A 23,308-nucleotide genomic window follows, 5' to 3' on the forward strand; every position below is an offset into this window, starting at 1 on the left:
TCTAGGAAGTCTTTAATTTGTTTTTTTATTTCTTCCTCAACCCAGGAATGGTGCAATTGGGTGTTATTCATTTTCCAAAAGTTTGCAGGTTTCCTGCCATTTGTATTGTTGCTGAATTCTAGCTTTAATGCATGGTGGTCTGATAAGATACAGGGGGTTATTTCAATTCTTTTGTAATTGTGGAGGTTTGCTTTGTTGCCTACTATGTGGTCAATTTTGGAGAAGGTGCCATGTGGTGCTGAGAAGAAGGTATATTCTTTTGAGTTTGGATGGAATGCTCTATAGATATCCGTTAACCCCAGTTGGGCCATGACTTCTTTCAGATCCTCTGTTTCTTTGTTAAGTTTTTGTCTGGTGGTCCTGTCTAGTGGTGTAAGGGGGGTGTTGAAGTCTCCTACTATAAGTGTGTGTGGTTTTATGTGTGGTTTGAGCTTTAGTAATGTTTCTTTCACAAATGTGGGTGCCTTCGTATTTGGAGCATAGATGTTCAGGATTGAGATTTCATCTTGATGGACTTTTCCTGTGATGAGTATGAAATGCCCTTCTTCATCTCTTTTGATTGATTTTAGTTTAAAGTCCATTTTGTTAGATATTAGGATTGCTACACCTGCTTGTTTCTTGAGGCCATTTGATTGGAAAATCTTTTCCCATCCTTTTACTCTGAGGTATCGCCTGTCTTTGAAGTTGAGGTGTGTTTCTTGTAAACAGCAGAAAGATGGATTCTGTCTTCGTATCCATTCTGTTAGCCTATATCTTTTTACGGGTAAGTTAAGGCCATTGACATTTAGGGATATTAATGTCCATTGTTCGTTGGTTCTTGCTTGGTTTGGATTTATTGTTGGTGGTGTCATTGTGTGTGGATTTTGCTCTCCTGCTTCTTTTTGTGTTTGGCAATATTAGATTATCTATTGCCTGTGTTTTTGTGCATGTAGTTATGTTCCTTGAGTTGGAGTTTTCCTTCCAGAACCTTCTGTAGTGCTGGATTTGTGGATATGTATTGTTTAAATCTGTTTTTGTCATGGAAAATCTTGTTTTCTCCATCTATAGTGATTGAAAGTTTTGCTGGGTACAGTAGTCTGGGTTGACATCCATGCTCCCTTAGTGCTTGTAGTGTATCTATCCAAGACCTTCTGGCTTTCATAGTTTCCATTGAGAAGTCGGGTGTGATTCTGATTGGTTTGCCTTTATATGTTACTTGGCCTTTTTCCTTTGCAGCTCTTAATATTTTTTCTTTATTCTGTAGATTTGGAGTTTTGATTATTATGTGTCGGGGGGACTTCTTTTTGTGGTCCAGTCTGTTTGGTGTCCTATAAGCTTCTTGTACTTTCATAGGCATATCTTTCTGTAGGTTGGGGAAGTTTTCTTCTATGATTTTGTTGAATATGTTTTCTGTACCTTTGAGCAGTGTTTCTTCACCTTCTTCTACACCTATTATTCTTAGGTTTGGTCTTTTCACGGTGTCCCATATTTCCTGTATATTTTGTGTTAGGGATTTGTTGGTCTTGAGGTTTTCTTTGGTTGATGAATGTATATCCTCTAGCGAGTCTTCAATAGCTGAGATTCTCTCTTCTGTCTCTTGAATTCTATTAGTTATACTCACATCTTTAGATCCTGATCGTTTATCCAACCTTTCCATTTCCAGCATCGCTTCATTCTGTGTTTTCTTTAATGTGTCTAATTCAGCTTTCATGTTTTGAACTGTTTCAAGAGCTTCCTTCACTTGTTTGGTTGTTTTATCTTGGGTTTCTTTAGCTTCTTTAAGAGATTTGTTTATTTCTTGAATATTTTGGTTTGTCTTTTCCTCCATATCGTGTAATTTTTTGCTTACTTTTTCTTCTATTTCTTTAAGGGATTTTCTTGTTTCCTCTTTGAAGGTCTCTATCATCTTGCTCAGATAATTTTTGAGGTCCATCTCTTCTTCATGCACTGTGTTGGGCTTTTCAGATCTTGCTGGAGTGGAGTCCCTAGATTCTGGTGGTGTCATATTGGTCTTTCTGTTGTTGAGCGGGTTCTTATTCTGTCTTCTTCCCATATCTTTTTCCAGTGAGTGCAGGTAGGATCTCTCTATCTCCTCTTGTTACTCTGTAGTGTGTGTGGGCCAGGAATTCAATGTCCGAAGCTCTGGATGGTTTTGCCTCTCCTCGTAGCCTCCTCACTCTGATGGCGTTAGGCCTCTGGTCTGCGGTGAGTCCATGGAAAGGGAAGGAAGAGTGTCCTGAACCAAGCCAGATTCAGGAAGCTCCACCCTGCCTGGGCGTGTCTGTTTCAAGCAGGGACAAGCCTGGAGGGATCTGGGTGGATGGCGCTTAGGACAAGAATTGGGTAAAAGCAGGGGGTGGCTCACCTGGTCTGCGGTGAGTCCACGGAAAGGGAAGGAAGAGTGTCCTGAACCAAGCCAGATTCAGGAAGCTCCACCCTGCCTGGGCGTGTCTGTTTCAAGCAGGGACGAGCCTGGAGGGATCTGGGTGGATGGCGCTTAGGACAAGAATTGGGTAAAAGCAGGGGGTGGCTCACCTGGTCTGCGGTGAGTCCACGGATAGGGCAAGAAAAGTTTATTTTAAAGTTCTACTTAATGGCACACAGAAGCTTGCATTCTCTTACAGTGAGTGGCGAAATTATAACAATTATATTATTATTAATAGAATTTAGTTCTAATTTTGTGAGGGAGAAAAGGGCAATAACCAGAAAGAAGGCCAATTTTATGTGACCCTTACTTGCATCTTTATATTATTTATTTTTCTATAATGGAAATGCATTATTTTTATTTACTTTTTTTTGGGAGACGGGATCTCAGGTAGCTCATAGTGGAGCTCTATTGCTAAGGATGACCTTGGATTCCTAACCATCTTCTCCGTCTCTAGCTCTGGGATTACAGACCTGTGCCACCATGCCAGACAGAGCTGAAATGTACTGGTTTTACAAGAAGAGAAAATTATGTTGTTTACAGGAAAATGGGTGGCAGTGGAGATCATCAGGAGAAATGAAATAAACCAGGCTCAGAAAGACAAATGCCATATGCTTTCTTTCAAGTGTGGATTTTGGACCCAGGAAGACATGGTAGTAGAGGGACTGTTAGAAATATGGAAGGAGACATGGCTGGGGGCGTGCGGGAGGGAAAGGGTAAGAAGAGGGTGTGTATGATCAAAATGTGTTATATGCATATAAGGATGTTTCCACATGAAGCACGCTACTTTGTAAAAATTAATGTATGTAATAAAAGAAGATGGAAGACTAAGAAAAAGCAAAAGTAGGGCCCATAGGTCCTCTTAAGCAGCAAACAATATTAAGCATTGTAATCACGATGAACTAAGCAGATAATCAAGTTTGCTTCCAGTCTCAGGTAAGACTGTTACAGCAGCTGGAGCCAACAGAAAATGGGGCAGGCACCTTCTAGACTGACTCTCACGTTCTCTCAAGGTCCTTCCCTATTTGTGGTTTGGGAAAGATAAATTTGAGGAGCTGAGAAGCCTTATTTAGGGCACTGAGTCTGAGTCCCTTAATGATGGACTGACAGTCAAATTTATAGATCAGTCTGGAAGATCTGAGAGTAAAAAACTCATTGAGAATATTCATTTTGGAGTGTGTGTGGACAAGAAACAAACTGAAGGCGATCTGTGGGAGAAGTTTGCATTATTGAGCATCACCAACTTACTCAGGGCTACCTTCTCCGGACCTGAAACAGTTTCAGGAACAATGCTGTTTTAATAATTGTAAGGTTAAGATCATAAATAAACAATTGGAGGGAGAAACATTTTTGCTTTAATCCCACTATCCATCAAGCCACTATGGAGAGGCTCTCTCTCTCTCTCTCTCTCTCTCTCTCTCTCTCTCTCTCTCTCTCTTTCTCTCTCTTGGCTGGGTCTTTTTGTGTAGACTTTGTTAGCCTGGGATTAATAATGTAGACTAAGCTGGCCTCTAACTCACATAGACTGGTCTCCCTCTGTCTACATAGTGCTAGGATTAAGGTGTGTGGCACCCAGCCAGGAAGATGTTTTTCTTTTTTCTTTTTTCCTTTGAATTAGAAACAAGATTGTTTCACACGTTAATCCCAGTTACCTCTCCCTCCCCAACCCTACCTCTCCCCCGATAACTAAAACCCTACCTATCACATATCCTTTCTGATGCTCAGGGAGGGTGAGGCCTTCCATAGGATGTCATCAGAGTCTATTGTATCCTTTAGGATAGGGCCCATCCCCATGTGTCCTGGCTCAGGGAGTATTCCTGTATGTGGATTGGGCTCCCAAAGTCCACACCTATGCTAGGGATAAGTACTGATCTACTACAGGAGGTCCCGTAGATTTCTGAGGTCTCCTCACTGAAACCCACGTTCCTGGGGTCTGGATCAGTCCCATGCTGGTTTCCCAGCTATCAGTCTGGGGACCAAGAGCTCCCCGTTGTTCAGGTCAGCTGTTTCTGTGGGTTTCACCAGCCTCGTCTGGACCCCTTTGACTATCACTCATTCTTCTCTGCAACTGGATTCCAGTTCTGTTCAGTGATTAGCTGTGGGTGTCTGCTTCTGCTACTGCTTCCACCAGCTGCTGGATGAAGGCTATAGGATGGCATATAAGACAGTCATCAATCTTATTAGCAGGGGAGGGCATTTAAGGTAGCCTCTCCTCTGTTGCTTCTGGATTATTTCCCCTTTATGTATTTTTACTTTGCAATCTTAGATGTGATGTTCAAGTCAACATTTTCCTTTATTTCATTAAGACTTAGTGTATATCATTTTAGAATATCATTTACATTTAATGACCTGGTCTTTGATATATCTAAATAATATAATTTGTAAAATTAAGGAAATAAATATGCATTAAGAAAAAAAACTACCAGGAAAATATATATATAACAAATATTTAGTTACAGTAGATACTGGCCTATAATTTGCTTTTATCTTGCAGATACCAGGTAACCATTCTTCTATGGGTCAGATGTATAACAAAACTAACACATATCTTGTTTCATTTTCTTGGTGTGGACAAAAATGACTAGGTCGATCAAAGACCCTTGGGTTCTTTCTTGTTACTGTGTTGGAGATCATTCCATTGCCTTGTTCATACTGGGCAGGCATGTTGTAACTGACATACATCTCTGGCCTTTCTCAGTTTTTTTTCTTTTGTTTTGTTTTTGAGCTATGTGTTACTATGTTGCCTGGGCTGGTCACACACCCTTGGCCTCAAGTGACCCTCTTACTTCAGCCTCCCAGGTACAAGGAGGAAAAATGCCATCTTTCTCAATGTCCTCACTGAGTCTAAATGTCATTACTTTTGAAAATCTTCCAAATCAGATTAACAAAAATTTACTAATGCTTTTACTAATTAGTAAATTAGTTAATGAGCTTTGATATTTTATTTTAGAAAACATAATTTAAAAATTTTAGTTGTTTTAGATAAGATGTCATGTAGCCCAGGCTGGTCTTGAACTTGGTGTGTAGCTGAGGACAACCTTGAACTTACAACCTATTCCTTTCACCTCCCAAATATTGGAATGAGCTAGTGAACTTTTCATTTTTTCCTAAATATTTTCTAGTATTTAAAAATAACTTGCCTGTTAATATTCCTAGCCTTGTTCTTTGTAGTGGTAAATAATGTAGGTGTCCAAAGGGCTGCATAATGCCAAAGATGAGTATGTCTATTTCTCCATTTGAACTCTAATATGTATTCTAATTTGGGATTAGATAATACTAAGATGAGGGTCTTTATCAATGCTTCCCCAAATATGTGCGCACACTCCCCCCACCACTTGATTGCATGCGGTACGTTAGGTTTTCATTACTGTAGCGAACCATGGAAGCCCTAACTTAATCAATGGGTTGATCCATTAATAAGTTCATGGGACAGAGCTGCTCATGTACCGACAGGAAGCAGGGGCCAGTCAGGAAAGGATTAGGACAGGGCGCACCTTTCAGAGCCACAGTCCACTGACTTCCGCCTCCTTTCAGCCAGGGTTCATATCCTAATAGCCCATTCAGTATGAACCCATCAATGGAGCAAACCTTTGATTGAGTTAGCGCGTGTGTGGTTCACTAGCGCCACCAGCTGGGGGCCAAGGTTTCAGCAGGAAACTTTTGGAAGGGTATTTCTTATTTAAACCATTAACATGTTTGGTAAAGGTGTAGGAATATAAAAAATCACTGGGGGTGGGGCATGAAAGCACGCAGATGGTGGCGGGAAGAGGGGATGTGGTGCAGCTAGGGGAGAGAGAGAGAGAGAGAGAGAAGAGAGAGGAGAGAGAGAGAGAGAGAGAGAGAGAGAGAGAGAGAATCAACTTAGAGATAGTTGTAAGAAGACAACCTCATCAAGAATGGCTCCTTTAGGCATCTCTCTCCTGGGCAGCACAATAGATCTGACCCTGTTGGCAGGGGTGCAGGAGAGTGGCCGGAGAGGAGGAGAGCAGCAGGAGCGCTGACCCTGCCTCCCCCCATCTGCCAAATGATGGCATGGATGAGGAAAAACCATCCTCCCTTCCATCACCTGCCACCTGTGGCGAGTGGCAATTTATTTAATGTACTGAATTTTGTTTGTGCATAGCCATGTGCTTGGTTAGATACTATTTTTTGCTTTTTAATAAGTTTACCGGCAGGCCACTCCAGCAGGGGATGCAGGCAGGGAACCGCAGCTCTTCCCTCAGTTCCTCCTAAACCAACCCCTAGGCTCATCCCCAGTGCAGACCATTCCCGTGGTCTCCCCTCCCCCTCTGCCTCCATCACTGGTGGACCACACAGGTCTTCCTCTCCTAACTCCACACACACACACACACACACACACACACACACACACACACACACACACACACACACACACAAGCGTGCGCGAGCGCGCGCGCTCGCTACTTTATCCCATCCCCTATTACCACCAGGCACTCCCTGGGAACCCACAGGCCACTCCAGCCAGCCAAGCAGGAAGGTTAGCTGCAGATCTTCACCTCTTCTTCCACCCCCCAAGTCCAATGCCCCAGTCTCAGCTGCAGCTCTGTAGCAGACTTGATGTGGTCTCTCCTCATTCTCTGTCCCAATTCCCAGGAGACTAAGCAGATCCTGACGGAACACCCTGCTTTCCTCCCTCCTGTGGACCCTCAGCACCCCTCTCCTAGTTAATCCCTATTCCTACATGTTAGCTCCCCATACCTAGAAACACATTTTGCCTGGAAACCCAGTGTCCACACCTATTAGGATCCTAACAGGAAACACACAGCAACCACACCCTCCTAGCAATGAGAGAGGGCAACAGAAACCAAGGAACAAGACACTCACACAACACTGACAAGACCAGACATCAGTCCCTAGAATTCCTATCTTCTCAGCATTGTAATCAATAATAGCCATGACAATATGTTTCTACTAGAGTCCAGCAGCCCTACCACAGCAGACTTTGTGTATTGCAACATGGCTGAAGCACAAGAACCTTAAAATAGCCTTTATGCATATGTTAGAGGTCCTGAAAAAGAAAGTGAATAAATCCCTTAAATTTTTTGAAAACTCAAACACAACGGAAATGAGTAAAACAGTTCAAATGGAAAAAATTTAGAAACTTGATCAGAAACCTCATAGATAAACCTCACCGGCGGAGTACAAGAGACAGAAGAGAGAATCACAGGCATTGAAGACATGTTAGAAGAACGGACACATCAGTCAAAGAAAATGATAAATCTAAGGATGTTGAACAATTTTTAAGTGTCTTCCAGCCATTTTAGATTTCTCTATTGCGAATTCCTATTTAGTTCTGTAACCCACTTTTAAATTGGATTATTTGGTGTTTTAGTGACTAGCTTGAGTTCTTTGTGTATTTTGGAAATAAGCCCTTGGTCAGATGTAGGGTTGGTGAAGAACTTTTCCCATTCTGTAGGCTGCCACTTTATCCAAACAAAGCTGCCATTTTGTCTTGCTGTGTCCTTTGCCTTACAGAAGCTTCCAAGTTTCAGGAGGTCCCATTTACTAATTGTCCATCTCAGTGTCTGTGCTACTGGTGTTATGTTCAGGAAGTGGTTTCCTGTACCAATTCCTCCAAGGGTATTTCCCACTTTCTCTTTCAAGAGGTTCAGTGTGACTGGATTTATGTCGAGGCCTTTGAACCATTTGGACTTAAGATTTGTGCATGGCAATGGGTATGGATCTATCTGCAGTCTTCTATGTGTTGACAGCGGTTATACCAGCACCACTCGTTGAATGTTTTCTTTTTTCCATTTTATATTTTTAGCTTCTTTGTCAAAAATTAGGTGTTCATAGGTGTGTAGGTTGATATCAGGGTCTTCGACTTGATTCCATTGGTCCACCTGTCTGATTTTATGCCAATACCAAGCTGTTTTCATAACTATATCTCTATAGAAGAGCTTGAAGTCAGGGATGGTGATGCACCTAGATGATCCTTTATTGTACAGGATTGTTTTGGCTTTCTGGTGGAAGTATGATTTGCATTTCTGGTCCTCCTGGATGATCAATATAGCCTCTTGTAGGAAGGCAGTTCTCCTAGGGGTATTAAAGGATGTTTTCCCCCAGCCAGCCAGGTGGCACACATGCCTTGCTTCACCTGGGCATTGACCCTGGGCAACTTGAGGGGCCTCACAGCTTTAGTCCTCTTGGCCTTCCTCTTCAGCTGTTGGGGAAGAGACAGGAGAGAGCTGCTCAGCCAGGAGCCCGCTGGTCTGGGACACTCTGAAAACCAGGATGGCAGGGAGGAAAAAAGCAGGAAGAGAGCAGTAGGAAGGGGAGGGGGCAAGACCTGCAGCAAGCAGAGCACAGGAAATGGGGTGTGGGATTTGTGAATGGGGATGGCAGGTCTCACCTTTAAGAGCATGATGTCATTGGAGCAGTCCTTAGGATTATAGTCAGGGTGTGGAATGGCTTTTGCCACAGGGATGATCTGCTGGGTCTCCTCCTTTTCTTTGATGTTGTGCGCCCCTAGAGTGACTTTCATTGAGCTGTTAAGAAAGCAGAGTAGAGAAGAGAGATGTAGGGTTTAAAGGACACCATCCCGGAGGTAAAGGATGCAGGGTAGGCAGGGTAGGTAGGGTGTGGCCTAGCTTTGGGGACTTGAGGAGACAGGAGGGTCTCAGAGTTTGAGGCACCTTTCTTTTCTTCTCAATGACTTGAGATGCCTGATGGCTCCCTCTTGCTTCTAGGCAATATTCCAAAGTTTGCATTGACTCTTACTGTGTGTGCTCAACCTCAACCACTGCTTTTGTTTGGCCAGTGTAGTTGTCTCCAACTCAGGTACGCTGCTGCCTCTGATCTCTCAACCTCTGACCTCAAAGTTTCCCTGTTTTCAGACTCCCATTTTCACAGTCCTGCCTTCTAGCCAGCTCTCACAGGAGCATCCACAAGTAGAGGACAGAAGCTCCTGTTGGGGATCTCAGAAAATGTGGGCCTGCTGTTTCTCCTCACCTTCCCAGGCAGTGAGTAGCTGTCAGCACGAAGTTGTCTCGCACCAGGAAGCCTCCACAGTGACTCTTCTTCCCACCACCAAGCACAGATTGAATAAATGCCATGTAGGGGTGGGAGTGGGGCTTGAGCTTGTGGCCCCCGATGATCTCTTCTGAAAGAAAAAGCTAGAATGTAGGGGAAAATGCTGGCCATGCCACTTGGGCATTGTCAGAGTGACGTAGCAAGGCTATAAATATGAGGGTAGCATGCATGCAGCTCTTCTCTGTTCCCTCTCCCACTGGTTGTACAGGTCTGGCTCCATTGAGTGAGTACATCCTATTAAACCATCTGTTTCTCAAACTAGCTCTGACTCCATTGCAATCCGCATTAATTGCACACCACATTACTAGAATATGGGGTGTCTGGGAGCAGCAGATGAGGTCAGGAGGGAAGACCTAGGGAGGGGTGCAGGCGATGGGATCTGCAGTTCCCCAAGCCTGTTGTGGACAGAGTTCCTTGCACACAGAATAATCATTGTTGAAGCTTAATCTGCAGCCCTGCTCTGAGAAGGGTGGGTAGCACTTGTCCTTGAGTTCCTCCTTTCAAATATATGGAGGGACAAGCTCTAACCTCATGAAGACTGAAACCAAGGTGATCCATAGTCCCTTAGAGTCTGCATAACATTTGATCAGGACCTTCTGGCTTTCATTGTTTCCATTGAGAAGTCAGGTGTAATTCTGATAGGTCTGCATTAATTGATTTTTTAGAAAAAGGTTTTATTTTGGTCCATAGTTCAAGGTGTACTCCATCCTTGTGGGAAAGTCAAGGAAGTAGGAACCTTAAACAGCTGGTCACCTTGAATCCACAGGGAGAAACAGAAAGTGATGAATGTATACTAGCTTTAAGCTCTTCATTTTGTAGAGTCCAGCATCCCCTGCCCAGGGAATATCCCTGACCACAGGTAAAATGGATCATTCTACACCAAGGAACTAAATCAACATAATCCCCCACAGACATGCTCAGATACCCCTCTCCCAGGTGAGTCTAGATTCTGTCAAATAGACAATTACACTAACCATGAAAACATCTGTCCATCTGTCTGTCTGTCTGACTGTCTGTCTGTCTACCTAACTGCCTATTGATACAGAAGTGGTCTCACTGTCTCCAGGCTCAAGTGATCCTCCTGTATATGTATGCATATACCATTCGATAGGTTTGCATTTATATGTTAACCTGGCCTTTCTCATTTGCAGCTCTTAATATTCTTTCTTCATTCTGTATGTTTATTGTTTTGATTATTATGCAGCAAAGGGACTTTTTTGTCCAGTCTACTTGTTCTATAAACCTCTTGTAGTTTCATAGGCATGTCCTTCGTCCTTCTTTAGGTTGGGAAAGTTTTCTTCTATGATTTTGTTTGTATTTTCCTCAATCTCTTTAAGAGAATTTTTCATTTTCTCTTTAAGGGCCTCAATCATCCTTATAAAGTTATTTTAGGTCATTTTATTCTACTTGATCTGTGTTCTGATGTTCAGTCTTGCTGCTGAAGCACCACTAGTTTCTAGTGGTGCCTTATTGTTCTTTATATTGTTGACTGTGTTCTTACCTTGTTGACTAAGCATCTCCTCTTCTAATCTGTATAGGTGGAGCTTGTGCTTCAGGGGTTCTCTCTTTCTCCAATTGGTACAGTTGGGGGCTGTGACTCCATTGACTGCTCCTTCGGGCACAAGTAGAGTAGAGCTTCAGGCTAATGTTCCTCCTGGTAGAAGTGGACTCAATGCACAGGTGGTCACTCCTTGAGGTGCAGATGGGGGCACAGCTCTGGTGAACACTCCTCCCATTGGTGGTGTAGATGGGACTGAGGGTCCAGTAGTCAATGTAATAGCAGAGTGTCTCCCAGCGAGAAATGGTAGTGGATGCTGGCTGGGACTTAGGTGCTCTTTGCCAGAGGAACATTTTGCAATAGTTTCTGGAAGCTACTGCTGGAAATTGCTGCTGTTGCTTCACCCAGGGATCACTCCTTGCATCTGGGCCTGAGGCTGCAGCCTCCCTCTGACACTGCTCCCGGGTCTTAGGCTTGTGGCTCCCCTGACACTGCTCTGGGCCTGAAGTTCTGGCCTAACTCTGATGCTGCTCAGAGTCTCAAGCTTGAACATAACTCTGCCTCTGCTCCCAGGTCTCACACAAGTCCAGTTTTAGCCAGCATGTGTATTATCTGTCGATGTTACCTGCCCATTTTCAGATGGAATGCCTTGACTGCAATCCTTCATTCAACAGGAAAATATTTTTTTATCATTTCCTTTCACAAACTTTCAGGGCTTTTATAGGTCCTTCACAGAGACCAGTGTCACACTTCACAATCACACTGTATTCACACCATCACTTTTCATAGCACCTATATGTGTGAGCAAATACTTTCAAGACTTGAATAAACAGGACTGGAGTGATGCCTGAAAGTCTTAACAGAACACGCTGCTCTTGCAGAGGATCTAAGTTCAGTTCTGGGTACCCATGTTGAATTGTTCATAATCAATTGTAACTTAAGCTCCTTTGTCCTCCAAGGGCACCTGTACTCACATGCATATATCCAAACCAAGCACAAACCCAAACACAGACACATCATCCAGAGGTAAAAAGTCTTTTAGACAAATGTTTCTAGATATGACAACAGAACTACACATGCTAAGTACCACCAAATGGTGGTGCCTCTAGGGCAGGGGTGTTCACTCACATGCACTGCTCCAAGTAGCAGAAGAAAGGTCAGAAGAATCAGGACAGGTGACATCTTCCCCCAAAGGCTGCTTGACATGGAGGAGGGCAGAGTAGACACAGCCCTTGAAGGGATGGAGGAGGTGAGTGCCCAGGGACCTCACAGGCATTTAAACCTGTGCACCACTGTTTGATTGGCTCTATTAGTTAAGGACGTTTCTGGTTTGGGTAAAATGACACTGTCAACACACTGACATCTTATGAGCTAAACTGGGATAAGGAACCCCAGGAAAAGAAGGTTTGAGGCTGTGAGTGTGGAGGTCCCGAGACCCTGGGAAGTCCTCAGGGTCTGCATTGAACCAAAGTCTCTCCTTTTTTACCTCTTAAATCCTGTGCATTCTGATAAGCTCGCTTTCAGCTTTTTCCTTCCTTCTTTCCTTCCTTCCTTTCTTTCTTTCTTTCTTTCTTTCTTTCTTTCTTTCTTTCTTTCTTTCTTTCCGTTTTAAGTAATACTGACAATCAATTAACCATGAAACAGTTACAGCACTACAAATACATAATAAATTTATAGGGTACTAAGTGAGACTTGATACAGAGCCATATTTGACTGGGCAGAGATTCAGTACAGCATCTAATTAGCCCCTGGGACTTCTTATCATACTGTGAATCATCTGTTGGAAGAGTCTGATGAATTCATCTTAACTCACTCTGATCTCCTAAACTGCTAGGACGTCACAGAGAAATCTGTGTTTGCCCTGTGGCTAATGATCATGTCTTAGAGCCATACACAGTTAAGTACAATAACCAATACAATGACATGTACTGGTTACCTGTTTGTTAGGTATTGGCTTTCATCTCTAAGCAAGATGGTCTGGGTTGAATTGATGCACAGGAAGATAGGATCAGCACTTACTTCCCTGCTGAGGTCTGCAGTGGTGTTTTGCACAGTGTTGTTTAGGATTTTCTATAATAAACTTGGACATTGATTAGGTCTTGAATGATTTTTTAGAGGACTAGTTCAGGAGTGAGACACACAGGGATCCAGCCCCTGAATAGGCTGATATTGACTGGAGTGAGCTGAGAATCTGAGCTTAAATCATGAGATGATTAGAGCTGTGTGAGATCAGCTCTGAGATTTGAGATTCAGGCTGACTTTCTCTAAGAATGTGTGTGTGTGTGTGTGTGTGTGTGTGTGTGTGTGTGTGTGTGTGTGTGTGTGTGTATAAGTGTGTAGGTGACATCTAGATACCCACAGAGCAACCTGGTTTCCAGCTTTACCACCACAGCTTTATGTTTTAAATATAATTTTAATTCACTCCTTTTATACTTTGTGACCAAGAGCGGCTTTCTTGTCTTAGTCATGACCTGCAGTGCTGATATTAATTGGATCAGAATTAATCATGTAGTCCAGGTGTGTGTAACCTTTTGGCCTTTCTGGGCTACAATGAAGGGTTAACTGTTTTGGGCAACTGGGTACTCAAACAACCTTTAAGGAAAGAAGATGATTCCCCCTGAAAAGGGACCATGTGTAAGTGACACAATATCTGCACATATGCAGAAGCAACAAAATTCTTAGACAATAAAATAATCTAATTATATGGTGCCCATTTATACAAAATCTTTCAAAACCATGGGGCAGGCTCTATGTTTGTGATATCTAATAAAGAAATTGAACTCATATAAGTAATAACATTTATTTTGGCATACTTTTAATCATACAGGAAAGGAGGACATTGTGAATCTGGTGGGATATTTGAAATTGCTTTTGACCTTTTTACCCTCCATCTTGATGGGCACAGCTCTGATCTCAGTGATTTCTAAGGTGGGGCTGAGATGTTTTAGTTATAATTTTACTGTTAGTGTGCTAAACACTTTGAATTAATAGAAAAATAAAATATAATCATACTATCCCCCATTTATCCCCTGAACTCCACACTATTCCTCATCCCCTTCAGAAACAAGGCCTCTTATTCCTTAGTTTTCTCTCTCTCTCTCTCTCTCTCTCTCTCTCTCTCTCTCTCTCTCTCTCTCCATAAAAGCAGATACAAATATATATTCAACCTACACTTTTGGTTTATCATTGCTTGAGCACATACTTCTTTTAGGTCTGACTTCGTGGGGTTGGCTAACCATTAGGGGAGCTCATCTTTGGTGAGACTACTTCTCCCTCTTGGGATGGGACCCCTGGCTGTTTCCCATCCACTTTGGAAACTGGTGTTGTCATTGTTCAGGTATTGTCTAAGTGGACATTTTGGTGGTACTTAGCATGTGTAGTTCTGTTGTCATATCTAGAAACATTTGTCTAAAAGACTTTTTACCTCTGGATGATGTGTCTGTGTTTGGGTTTGTGCTTGGTTTGGATATATGCATGTGAGTACAGGTGTCCTCCTTGGAGGACAAAGGAGCTTAAGTTACAATTGATTATGAACAATTCAACATGGATACCCAGAACTGAACTTAGATCCTCTGCAAGAGCAGTGTGTTCTGTTAAGACTTTCAGGCATTGCTCCAGTCCTGTTTATTCAAGTCTTGAAAGTATTTGCTCACACATATAGGTGCTATGAAAAGTGATGATGTGAATACAGTGTGATTGTGAAGTGTGACACTGGTCTCTGTGAAGGACCTATAAAAGCCCTGAAAGTTTGTGAAGGGAAATGATAAAAAATATTTTCCTGTTGAATGAAGGATTGCAGTCAAGGCATTCCATCTGAAAATGGGCAGGTAACATCGACAGATAATACATATGCTGGCTAAAACTGGACTTGTGTGAGACCTGGGAGCAGAGGCAGAGTTATGTTCAAGCTTGAGACTCTGAGCAGCATCAGAGTTAGGCCAGAACTTCAGGCCCAGAGCAGTGTCAGGGGAGCCACAAGCCTAAGACCCGGGAGCAGTGTTAGATGGAGGCTGCAGCCTCAGGCCCAGATGCAAGGAGTGATCCCTGGGTGAAGCAACAGCAGCAATTTCCAGCAGTAGCTTCCAGAAACTATTGCAAAATGTTCCTCTGGCAAAGAGCACCTAAGTCCCAGCCAGCATCCACTACCATTTCTCGCTGGGAGACACTCTGCTATTACATTGACTACTGGACCCTCAGTCCCATCTACACCACCAATGGGAGGAGTGTTCACCAGAGCTGTGGCCCCATCTGCACCTCAAGGAGTGACCACCTGTGCATTGGGTCCACTTCTACCAGGAGGAACATTAGCCTGAAGCTCTACTCTACTTGTGCCCGAAGGAGCAGTCAATGGAGTCACAGCCCCCAACTGTACCAATTGGAGAAAGAGAGAACCCCTGAAGCACAAGCTCCACCTATACAGATTAGAAGAGGAGATGCTTAGTCAACAAGGTAAGAACACAGTCAACAATATAAAGAACAATAAGGCACCACTAGAAATAGTGGTGCTTCTGCAGCAAGACTGAACATCATAACACAGATCAAGTAGAATAAAATGACCTAAAATAACTTTATAAGGATGATTGAGGCCCTTAAAGAGAAAATGAAAAGTTCTCTTAAAGAGATTGAGGAAAATACAAACAAAATCATAGAAGAAAACTTTCCCAACCTAAAGAAGGACGAAGGACATGCCTATGAAACTACAAGAGGTTTATAGAACAACAAGTAGACTGGACAAAAAAGTCCCTTTGCTGCATAATAATCAAAACAATAAACATACAGAATAAAGAAAGAATATTAAGAGCTGCAAATGAGAAAGGCCAGGTTACCATATAAATGCAAACCTATCGAATAGTATATGCATACATATACAGGAGGATCACTTGAGCCTGGAGACAGTGAGACCACTTCTGTATCAATAGGCAGTTAGGTAGACAGACAGACAGTCAGACAGACAGACAGATGGACAGATGTTTTCATGGTTAGTGTAATTGTCTATTTGACAGAATCTAGACTCACCTGGGAGAGGGGTATCTGAGTATGTCTGTGGGGGATTATGTTGATTTAGTTCCTTGGTGTAGAATGATCCATTTTACCTGTGGGCATATTCCCTGGGCAGGGAATATTTACCTGCCAGGGATATTCCCTGGGCAGGGGATGCTGGACTCTACAAAATGAAGAGCTTAAAGCTAGTATACATTCATCACTTTCTGTTTCTCCCTGTGGATGCAAGGTGACCAGCTGTTTAAGGTTCCTACTTCCTTGACTTTCCCACAAGGATGGAGTACACCTTGAACTATGGGGCAAAATAAACCCTTTTTCTAAAAAAAACAATTAATGCAGACCTATCAGAATTACACCTGACTTCTCAATGGAAACAATGAAAACCAGAAGGTCCTGGTCAAATGTTATGCAGACTCTAAGGGACCATGGATGCCAGTCCAGACTGCTTTACACAGCAAAGCTTTCAATAACCGTAGATGGAGAAAACAAGATATTCCATGATAAAACCAAATTTAAACAATATCTATCCACAAACTCAGCCCTACAGAAAGAACTAGAAGGAAAACACCAACCCAAGAAAATCACCAAGTTTACAAGAACACAGGAAATAGATGAGCTTATGGCAGCAAACCCTAAAGAAGGGAATTGAACACACAATGTCATCACCAACAACAAAAATAAAAATAACAGGAACTAGGAATCATTGGTCATTAATATCCATTAATATAAATGGTCTCAATTCACCTATAAAAAGACACAGGATAACAGATTGGATATGAAAACAGAATCCATCCTTCTGCTGCATATAAGAAACACACCTCAAACTCATGGAAAGATATTACCTCAGAGTAAAGGGTTGGGAAAAAAATGTTCCAATCAAATGGACCTAGGAAACAAACTGGGGTGGCTATCCTAATACCTACCAACATAGACTTCATACTAAAATCAATAAAAAAAACATAAAGAAGGGCATTTCATATTCATCACAGGCAAAATCCATCAAAATGAAATCTCAATTCTGAACATCTATGCCCCAAACACAAGGGCTCCTGCATTTGTTAAAGAAACATTACTAAAACTTAAATCACAAATCAAGCCCCATACACTAATAGCAGGAGACTTCAACACCCCACTCTCACCACTGGACAGATCTGCTAGACAGAAGCTCAATAGAGAAATAAGGTAGCTAACAGAAGTTATGACTCAAATGGACTTAACAGACATCTATAAAACATTCCACCCAAACACAAAAGAATATATTTTCTTTCAGCACTTCATGGAACCTTCTTAAAAATAGATCACATACTCAGTAACAAAGCAAACCTCAACAGATAAAAAAATGGAATAAACCACTGTACCCTATCAGATAACCACAACTTAAAGTTAGAATTCAACAGAAAAATTAACGTCAGAAAGCCCACAAACACATGGAAACTGAACAATGATGAACTGAACAACCACTGGGTCAAGGAAGAAAGAAAGAAAGAAAAAAAGACTTCATAAAATTTAATGAAAATGACTTCACAAGATACCCAGACTCATGAGACACAAAGAAAGCAGTGCTGAGAGGAAAGTTCATAGCACTAAATGCCTACATAAAGAAGCTGGAAAAATCACTCAGAAGTGAATTAACAGAACAACTGAAAGTTCTAGAACAAAAAGAAGCAAACTCACCCAGAATGAGTAGACAGTAAGAAATAGTCAAATTAAGGGCTAAATCAATCAAATAGAAACAAAGAAAACAATGCAAAGAATCAATGAGACAAAGTGTTGGTTCTTTGAGAAATTCAACAAAATAGAAAACCTTATTCCTAACTAACCAAGAGACACATAGAGAATATCCAAATTAACAAAAGGGGGACATAAAAACAGACACTGAGGAAATCCAGAGAATCATCGGGTCATACTTCAGAAACCTGTACTCCACAAAATTGGAAAACTTTAAGGCGATGGACAATTTTCTAAACAAGTACCCTATACCAAAATTAAATCAGGAGTAGCTAAACAACACCTATAACCATTAAGGAAATAGAAACAGTTATCAATAGTAACCCAACCAAAAAGCTTAGGCCCAGATGGATTCAGTGCAGAATTCTACCAGATGTTCAAAGGGGTCACAAGGAACTGACTTATACTTCAGTGTGAGTGGGGATTCTGTGGTTAGAACCTGAAGTAAGGGATATCCTACTTGTCTTTCTCCTGCCCATCTCTTTCACTGTGGACTCCACATGAGGTGCATTGAAAACCACAGCCCTGGAGGCTTTCCAGCCTTCTTCCAATTCCATACACAGCTTTTCTGAACCAATGAAGACCATGCATGTGGCACTATTAGAATAAAGAGAATTTAATCATTCTTAAAGCATGATTTTTGTGTGGATTCAAAATATAGATCATTTGTGCCACATTGACCTGTCTAGTGCAACTTGACAATGAAGGTGAAGAAGGAATCACTGTGTATCTTATACAAAACCAGAGATCTATGAGTATTAGTGTAAAAAACACACTTCTAGCCTAGCATACCTTGGATCCCCCTGGTTCTCAAACTGCTATACCCCATGGTGCCAGCTAGGGGAGACAGAGTTTCCAGGCTGAGCCGAGGTTTTTGAGTGACTGGAGGTCTTGGCTGAGCCTCTTCCTGTAAGACTTGGGTTGGAACAGAGCTCAGCCAGCCTGGTCTAGGTGGGTAGGGTGTGTACCAGGTGACTGGCAGCCCATGTGTAGCTGGACTAAGAGTTGAGGAGATTGCAAGTGTTTGAAACTGAGCTGGGCAATGGGATGTAGGTGAGCCTGAGGCTATCAGAGGGATGTCTCACAACCTTCTAGACTGCACATGGTAACAGAGGAGCTTATACCATGCCCTGCAGGAGAGGGGACAGTCCTGGAAACAGGAAACTTATTCAATGGCATGGCCCATGGCCTTCTGAATTCCCAGAGTCAAATCTCCCTTCACTGGAATGCCTTGTTTGCTTTTCTCCAAAAAGTTGGGACTTGATGAAGGTAGCTTAGAGATGGTAGGGATTTCCTATCCCAGGGAGATTCATCTTTGGAGGGCTAAGTATGAAAAGGAGTGACTGAGTGCAGGACACTTCAGTAGAGCTGTAGATTCCAGCTTATGTTGTGAGATAGGCAACCTAGGAGAGTTGAGAATTAAAATTTGTATTTGGTTGGATATCATGGCACACACCTTTCATCCCAGCACTGCTCACCTGTACCTTGTATGGGTGATAAGTATGTGGGAATTGTCTAGGCTGAAGTTCCAGTAGGAGGAGTGGCTGGGGAAGAAGAAGGAAGCAAAGCCCAGACTGACATAAGAGGGCTGCCTGGACCAGAGAGGCACACACAGTAGTGGCTCCAACAATACAGGACTTCAGTTGTATTCACTGTGGAGATCCATTTATTGTAAATTTTCAGCTTTTGCAGCCCACTCCATGTGATTCTTGCCTGTGTCCAGATAAGTTGGTCAGACACAGCTGGCTTTTACTACCTGTTAGATGGGCTTCATGCTTCCTTTTATCCATTGCAGGAAAGACACGACTTTAGTGAAGGTTCCTAGAGAGATGCTCTTGTTTTTCCATAGGACACAATTCCATAAACTCTGTTGTCACATACAAGGGATCCTCCAGAATCACCCTGTGGACAGGGAAAGGAAGAACTGAGCCTGCTTCCCCTGGCTCTGCTCTCCCTACCTCCTCATGGGAAGATTAACTGTTAGGTCACAGCAGGGACAGGTTTTCAAATTCCCACAGTATCAGAGGTCCATGGAGGCCCGACTTTATCTTCTAGCTCAGTCCACAATTTCCCCTGTAGTCCTCATGGATGCTCTGGGGTAATTTATGCTGCTTTCAGGTGGTGGATGTTTCCAATCTTCCACTATTGCTAACCCAGGAAAGGTCACAAAGCTGGATTTTGGGATGTCACTTCTGTGATCTGAGGCTTGAGGGTTTGGCCATCATCATAACTATGCTTCTCCCAGATTCCTCTCTCCCTGCATTTTGTCTGTTAAATGCTTGAAATCACCTTGCAAGCAGCCTGGATTTTCTTCGGGTCTCCAGCACAAATCTGTGCGGTCTTGGAGTAGTGGTGGAAGCATGATGTGCATTTCTGGTCCTCCTGGATAATCAATATAGCCTCATGGAGGACAGCAGGTCCTCTAATTGCATTGAGAGATGTTGACCCCCAGCCAGCCAAGTGGCACACATGCCCTGGCTTCACCTGGGCATTGACCCTGGGCAGCGTGAGGGTCCTCACAGCTTTAGTCTTCTTGGCCTTCCTCTCTAGCCAATGGGTAAAGGCAGGAGAGAGCAGCTCAGCCAGGAACCTGCTGGCCTGGGACACTCTGAAAACCAGGATGGCAGGGAGGAAAAGCAGGAAGAGAGCAGGCAGGGAAGAGGAGCAAGTCCTGCAGCAAACAGAGAGCACAGGCACCAGGGGTGGTGTATGTGTGATAGGGGTGGCAGGTCTCACCTTTAAGAACATGATGTCATTGGAGTGGTCCTTAGGATTGTGGAATGGCTTTTGCCACAGGAATTATCTGCTGGGTCTCCTCCTGTGTTGTGACATCATGGGCTCCCAGACTGACTTTCATTGAGCTGTGAAGAAAGCAGGGTGGAGATGAGAGATGTGGAGTGAGAGAGGACACTATTTCAGAGCTGTAAAAGGGAGGGTTGTGTCTAGCATTGGGGATTTGAGGAGAGATGAGGGTCTCAGGGTTTAAGGCGCCTTTCTTTGCTTCTCAATGACTCCAGACACCTGGGGGCTCCTTCTTACTATTTGAAAGTTTGAGTTGACTCTTCCTGTGTAAGTTCAACCTCAACCAGTGCTTTAGTTTGGTCAGTGTAGTTACTTTCAACTCAAATGTGCTGCTGACTCTGACCTCTAACACTTTTGTCCAAAGTTTCCCTGTTATGATAAATCTTTCTGCCAAAGCTGCAGAGCCCTACCTCCACGTGAGCGGTCTCCGCCACCCGCCTGAGTACTGCCCACTGCATGGATGGAAAAAAATACAGAGACATATTAGGTACAATGCTGCTTGGCCAATGACTAGGATTCTCATCTGTTAGCTCAGTCTTAATTATCATACATCTATATATTTTATAAGACTTATCTTATCGGACGCCTTATTGGCGTCCCTCCTTGCCGGTGGATCACATTGCGCTGCTGGAGGAGGGAGGGAAAAGGGGGACATTTCCTGCTTCTCCTTGCTTATATGAGTCTTCTTGCTATGTCACTTCCTGCCTGGATCATCATTTCTCTACTACATTTCCCAGAATCCTCTTTGACTCCTAGTCCTGTCTAACTTGCTGTCTCATTGGCCAAACAGTATTTTATTCAATAATCAATAAGATAAACATACAAAGAAGTACATTCCCCATCATTTCCCTGTTTTCTGACTTCCATTTTCACAGTCCTGCCTTCTAGCAAGTTCTCACAGGAGCATCCACAAGTAGAGGATGGGCACTCCTGTTGGGGTCTCAGAAAATGTGGGCCTGCTGCCAGGCAGTGAGCAGCTGTCAACATGAAGTTGTCTCGCACCAGGAAGCCTCCACAGCACCTCTTATTCCCATAATCACACACAGACTGAATAAATGCCATGTGGGGGTAGGAGTGGGGCTTGAACTCATGACCCCCGATGATCTCCTCTGAAAGAAAAGACTAGAATATGGGGCGTCTGTGAGCAGTTAATGAGGTCAGGAGGGATGATCTGGGTAAGTGTGATTGCAATAGGATTCTCAGTTCCCAAGTCTGTTGTGAACAGAATTCCTTGCACACAGAATAATCTTTGTTGAATCTTAAGCCAAAGCCCTGCTCTGAGAAGGGGTGGGTAGCACTTGTACTTGAGTTCCTCTTTACAAATACTTGGGGGCGGGGAAGCTATATCTTCATGATTGTAGAGACCAAGGGGATCCTGTGTGACTTACCGTGGTCATTTTTTGTTAGTCTCCCAACCACACTAATGTCTTCATTGGTGCCATTTTCTCACCTTTTACCCAGAAACCCTATGGATGTGGGTCTTTTAAAATTCTCCTATTCTTTTGCCCAACATATCTTGTATTTCAGTAAATGTTTTTGGCTACACAAAAATAATGACTTTTTGTTAGCTGGAGGACAGGGGTTTCAGAGCTCATAAGTTGTAGAGCCTGGGGGACATTCGAGTGTGATGGCGAAAATGGGAATAGCTGGGGACCTCAGACAGATGTTGAGGGACCAACTAACATTAGACTGCAGACCTCATAGATGGACTGTGCAGAGCAGGCCTCTTGTCACCCTGTGCCTTTTTCTTCAGCAGGCTGAGGGTGGAGTATATTAAATAATGCTACTATTCTAGAGCTGGTGGCTTTACCCCGTTGCAGGCTGGTCATTAAAGCTGGCCTTCACTGGGCTCATGTAAAGTTAATGATGTAGTTTCATATATCTTTTCATTCACTGTATTGTTTTTCTCTAATGAATGGGCCACTCCCCAGGTGACAAAAAGAGCAGAAAGTATATAGTGTCCACTAAGTCTTCTGAGGACACCTCCCTTCCTCAGACCTTGTTGAAAACATAGCCAGTGACAGATTATCATGTGTGGGGTTGATAGGGGAACTGAGGTTCAGAAGGTTCCTGGTTCAGTGCAGGACAGTTCCTGACTAGAGCTGGGGAGAGAGTCCACAGAGGTATTATGAGTTGGCACCTCTGGGACAGGGGTGTTCACTCATGCATACCAGCTTCATGTGGCAGAAGAAAGATTAGGAGAATCAGGACATGTGGCATCTTCCCAGGGAGGCTGAACAGGTTGGAGGAGACCAGAGTAGACACAGCCCTTGAAGAGATGGAGGAGGTGAGTGCCCAGTGCCCTCGCAGGATTTTATACCTGTGCGCTCTTGCTTTTATTGGCTCTATTATTTAAGGATGTTTCCTAGTTTGGGTAAAATGACAGTGCCACCATATTGACATCTTTTGAACTAAGCTGGGGTTAAGGTCATGAAAAGAGGGTTTGTGTCATTGGTTGAGGTTGGCCTGAGACCCCAGGAAGTCCTCAGTGTCTGCATTGAACCAAAGTCTGTCCTCTTTTACCTTATATATCCATCATGTTTTAGTAAGTTCTCTATTTGTTCCTTTGGTTTCTTTCTATCTTTCCACTTTTAATAATACAGATAACAATTAATCATGAAACAAATTTATAGGATACTTAGTGAGACTTGATACAGAGCCATATTTGGCTAGGCAGAGTTTCAATACAGTATCTAATTAACCTCTGGGACTCAATCATACAGTGGAATCATCTGTTGGATTAGTCTGAATCTAGGATTTTATATAATGATCAGGGACCTTGATTAGATCTTGAATTGTTATTTAGAGGACTAGAACCAGGT

General features: G+C 43.0%; 1 non-coding gene and 2 pseudogenes across 1 annotated transcript; 1 reads left to right on the forward strand and 2 right to left on the reverse strand.

Moving 5' to 3' along the window:
* Positions 1-3,648: 3,648 nt before the first annotated feature.
* On the reverse strand, positions 3,649-12,137 carry LOC103159542 (annotated as a pseudogene).
* A 6,891-nt stretch (positions 12,138-19,028) lies between these two features.
* Positions 19,029-19,107, forward strand: LOC113832734. The gene has a single exon (XR_003480181.1). It is a non-coding gene; the product is annotated as a small nucleolar RNA SNORD55/SNORD39 (small nucleolar RNA).
* Positions 19,108-19,443: 336 nt separating this feature from the next.
* On the reverse strand, positions 19,444-21,883 carry LOC100766984 (annotated as a pseudogene).
* Positions 21,884-23,308: the final 1,425 nt, after the last annotated feature.

This window comes from Cricetulus griseus (genome assembly GCF_003668045.3).
Source record: "Cricetulus griseus strain 17A/GY chromosome 1 unlocalized genomic scaffold, alternate assembly CriGri-PICRH-1.0 chr1_1, whole genome shotgun sequence".
NCBI classification, from domain to species: domain Eukaryota; kingdom Metazoa; phylum Chordata; class Mammalia; order Rodentia; family Cricetidae; genus Cricetulus; species Cricetulus griseus.